Source organism: Antrostomus carolinensis, unplaced genomic scaffold, assembly GCF_000700745.2.
Source record: "Antrostomus carolinensis isolate BGI_N321 unplaced genomic scaffold, ASM70074v2 scaffold16522, whole genome shotgun sequence".
NCBI classification, from domain to species: domain Eukaryota; kingdom Metazoa; phylum Chordata; class Aves; order Caprimulgiformes; family Caprimulgidae; genus Antrostomus; species Antrostomus carolinensis.
In genome coordinates this window covers 5,956-10,608 of record NW_010301736.1, presented here as the reverse complement: position 1 = coordinate 10,608, position 4,653 = coordinate 5,956, and the positions used below count along the sequence as shown (strand labels likewise).

The following is a 4,653-nucleotide window of genomic DNA, read 5'->3' as shown; positions in this document are numbered from 1 at the left end:
GGTGCAGAGAGTTTTGAAGGCGAATCTGCTAAGGTCACGGGAACAGGGGTGCACTGGGGACACAGGGGGAGCGGGGCGATGCTTGGAAGGTCCCTCCCTGTCCCAGCCTTTAGCGGGTTCTCCCGGCCACGGGACAGCAAACGTGTGAAACGAGCTTTTACTCTTTACAGCTGCAATTGCAGCACTAGTAGGAAGTTGCACAGTAAACAAATTAAAAAAAATTAAATCCAATTCATGTCAAATTGGGCTCTGGATAAACATACTCTATTCATTAAGTTCACATTTATTACGGATTTGGAATTTAAGTCTACGCATCCAAGACAGGTATTACTCGCAAGTTGTTGTTAACGAGCGGCAGGATGGCTCTGCTAATAGCACTGCAAACACCATTTGTTTTTGGGGGCCGGGTTACCCCCGCCCGCCGGTCCGGCCCCTGCCAGCCTCCGCCACGCGGGGAACAGCCCCCCCGTGCAGGGCCTTTGGGAAAGGGCAGAAATAGGATGTTCAACAGAGTAACCGAGGTTTAGATCCACACCAACACCTGCAACGCAGCCCACTGGGCAACACGGCACCCTAACGCCACCCCGAACGGCGGGACATTGGCACGCGCCCGCCGCCAGCACCTCTCCATGCCCAGGCGATGTCCGAGCTTTCCCCAAAGACAGAGCGAGGGACCATCTCCCCGCGCCGCAGGGACGAGCCAGAGCAGCGTCCTGCTGCCACACGGCCCAGCTCCCCGAAACTCTGCAGGCTCGGGCACCGTGGCTTGGGTGAAAATCTTTGATTAGATCAAATATCTTCTAGATTCTAAATCTTTGATTTACAAAGATGAAGATCACACCCGGGAGTTTGATTTTGATCTGCTATGCCACTGTAACTCAGTTTTTAGCAGGGCTGCATCTCACTGATGCGAGACGAGACACAAGCGCAGGTCTCGGCTGCACACGGCCCGTGTAACAGCCCAGTTCTGGGCACTCGCAGCGCAGAACACGAGACCCATTTTTTATCCTTCCCTGGTCTGCCCCCAGCTCACAGCAGCTCCACCAGACCTGGATCTCCACCCTCGTGCTTAACAACCCAAGATCAACAAGCCTGAATGTGCCCCTCAGATTTATGATGTAATATCCATTTTGCACATGGGTGAAATCAACCAAATCAATCAAACTGGCCTTTTTCAGGTAAATGGGTCTGTACACCTTCATTTTAAAGTGACCAAGCAGCATCGTGCAGGAGGGGAGAGCAAAAAGCTGCCATTTTAACACCAGAACAAAACATGGGTGTCTGGGCTTCCCGCTGCCCCTCGGCGATGCTGGTTGTCGGACCCTCCTCCACGAAAGATGTGTTTAGTCAGATGATTCAAGGAGGAGAAACCCTTTCAGGATTGCTGAGCGCAGAGAGCACCGGGGGCCCAAACACCTCGTGCTGAGTGTTTCTGGAGCTGAGAGGATGAGCAGGAAGCAACACACGCTCACCCCGGGGTCTGTCCCCTCGGGTGCCACTTCCAGGCTCAGGCTCCCGTCATCCAGAACCGCCCATCAGCCAGAACCACCCAAAACCACCCGTCATCCAGAACCACCCGTCAGCCAGAACTGCCCAACTGGGCTTCAGCCCGACTGCAGAAAACCACGATTTCAGATGGGAACAAGTTGTCCTGGTTAAAGTGTCACAAATTCCGAGTCATCAGTTGGTGTCTGGCTGATTAAAGGCCGGTATCGCTGCCTTTACTGCCCATCAAGGTTCTTTATTTCCATTTTATTGTCCCATTTTTCCATCTGGAAGTGCTCTATGAATGGCAATTGCAGGGCTTGGTCCAACCCATAAAAACAAGTCTGCTCTGTGCACCCCACAACCCAGAGCAATTACAGACACGACCAAAACACTGCTCAGCCTGTGCCCCACCATGGAAAAAGCTTCTGGTGCATTTAAGGGCGATAAGCAAAGGTTCTCGCACACCAAACTCGGACGTATCGATAACCCACCTGGCTCAGATGGATGGAGGGACACTGGGGGCAGCCAGTGGATTGTGAGCAAATATCCCTGGGGTGACCCTGTGAACAGCTCACGGGAAATCTTACCCAAGCAGCACATCTGTGTGTTTGTTTTCTAATGTGTCTGAAGCTCATAATTAATGAGAAACTGAAACTCTCTCCACACCAGAAAGTTTTGATTGATCCATTTCAGAAGAGAAGGCATGAACTGCCTGAAGAGAAGATTCCATCACAAAGCAAAGCAGCCTTGAGGCCGTTGTGCTGAATGGCTGTGATGAGCAGCACAATTACAACAACTGGCAGCCACCTCTCCCCCAGCTGGGAGGTCAGAGCTGCGGTTGCCTGAACCATTTCTCACATCAGTCCCTAAAGCCCTGGGGAGGGTCAGACAATTCGGACAGACGGGGACAGCTTCCTGCCTTCCTCATGGCTCTGCCCATTCCCTTCTCATCTGATGTGCTGTCCCCACAGAGAGAGCCTCCCTCCTCACCTCCCCATCCAGAGACACCGTTTGATAAGATGCTCCAGGAAGTACCTGAGCTGGTTTTACAGGGAGTGTGAAAGCCCGTAGCTCAGAGCAGGGACAAACACCGGGACGGGAGGCAGGCGCTGCCGGACTGAGCCTCCCCGCACAGGCGCCGTGCAGCCTGGAGCACACCGCGGTCAGGACACAACGGTGACAGGATCTGCAGCTCTCAGCCACCTGGGAAGCCAACCTAAGGAAACCCCCAGCCCCTGCAAGAGAACCGCATCCAAGACCGGGCTTCAACCCGGGAGCTTCCCCGAGACAACCGCACCTGAAACTCAACGCAGCTGGATTCCGGCACGAGGAGGAGACCAAGCTCTGCGAGCTCCTTCCAGAACAGGGAGGATGTCAGGGGCTTAGACAAGACAAACACAGATTAATGGCTTTGGAAAGTAGGCTTTTTATGCGCTTTATCCATTGCAATTCTAAGAATATCCATCAGTGACTCAACAAGGTACTTCACACAGAAATGAGAACTCTTTATTTAAATCAACTTTCTTGGTTTCTGTTCAGGACAGTAGAAAGGCCTGGCTTTTAACCTCTTCAGAATGGTCAAGGAAAAATCTCTTCAGCTGGCCAAGACAATTTGAAGAGCTGCTGACTTTCATTTTTACTGAAGTCACAAAATGATGTAACTACTCTGCATATAATTTTGTTTATATAATTTAGTATATAATGCGCGGTCCAACTCTGCCATATATTTGGAAAAATATACAAACCTGCTTTAACCACGTTAGAGATACTTGATAGACAGCTGTCAATGACTCAACAGTTTAGGACAGTATCAGACACTCCTAGAACTTCATTTTAAACTACAAAAAGAACATAAATTCATATAAAATACAACAGATTAAACAAACTTTTTTTTTTTTTTCCCCAAGGAAAAAGTAGGTATCAACTCAATCTGCCATAGTGTGAAACATGAATATAAAATAAGTTACAATTAGTAATGCCTGCATTGTTGAGCTATGAACTGGTCGAATGAAATCTTAAAAAAACTATACAGTATTATTGCACTCCATGACTGTGCAGTGTCGGGAACGGGCCAGCACTGAACGGGGTCTTCCATTAAGTTTTTTTTCAGGAGGCACAACGTGGCTGCGAGAGAAGCATCCAGTCTGCACTAACAGCGTGCTGTCTTCAGTACAGGCCTTCATGGGTCTGCGCCGCGCTGCCTTGGGAAACCACCACTTAATGCCTGCAACGGAGAGACGGGCGTTACCCGGCGCCCGCCCCGCCAACCCCCCCCAGCGCCGCCGTCAGCCGGGACAACGGCCGCCCACCGCGTGGCAGCAGAGCAAAGACAGCACCATCGTGATCTTATTCTGGGCGTTTGCCCACAAAGAGCCTCAGAACGACGTTCTATCAGTAAGGAGACAGAACCACACCGAGTCTCACCATCACTCTCCTAACCTGCAGTGTCATTCTTCACGTGCATGGCAATACAACTGAATGGGGGTTTTTATTGTTGTTTTCTAAACTCATCCCATTAAAAAAGTCTGCTTAAGAACAGTCTCATCATGCTTTGTAAGCTTAGAAGTGACATCAGTCCGCTCTGCAGCAAAGGACACTGCCCGAGACCCTCCAAATCCACACCCGTAGGATGCCAGCCTTCAGCCAGCCCACCTGAAACGTACAGGAAACACCAAACTTCTTAATACTAACTAATATTTTAAAAATATGAAATGACTTATTTCACAATTAAGATGACTGTGGCTAAATTACCAGGACAAACCAGACTTAACTGAACAAACAGGACATGCCTGCAGGAATCAAAGGGCGACTGTTCCTCTCATTCTCTGCATGAGGACTCTGAGGCAGCAATCTCTCAGGATTGCTCTCCCCGCTCCAGGAAGCTGCAGGAGCGTTAGTGGAGGCAGAGATCGATAGGGCAAAACTGGTTTCTCATAAAATATATAAACATGGATGCAAACCCTCTGCCCCTAACAGTCAAGGAGTATTTGCAAAAGGTTGAAACACAGTTGGGAGGAAGAAAATGTCCTACTTTTTAGGGTCACGCAATTTAATGAGGTTACACCTCAGAGAAACCCTTTGCACACTGACTGTTTCAAGGCACATAACTCAGCGTGTTTTCCGACATCTGCACAATACAGTTCACTAACCTAAAGCTTTCTGGAG

At 49.8% G+C, this 4,653-nt stretch overlaps 1 protein-coding gene across 1 annotated transcript in view; it reads right to left on the bottom strand.

Annotated features, from left to right (window-relative positions):
- Positions 1 to 2,898: 2,898 nt before the first annotated feature.
- The window catches only part of SELENOT (selenoprotein T), a 6,841-nt gene continuing 5,086 nt past the window's right edge, over positions 2,899 to 4,653 (bottom strand). The window contains exon 5 of the mRNA XM_010163583.2: positions 2,899 to 3,712. The gene's annotated coding sequence lies outside the window, so the exon portion shown is untranslated. The remainder of the gene's footprint in view (positions 3,713 to 4,653) is intronic.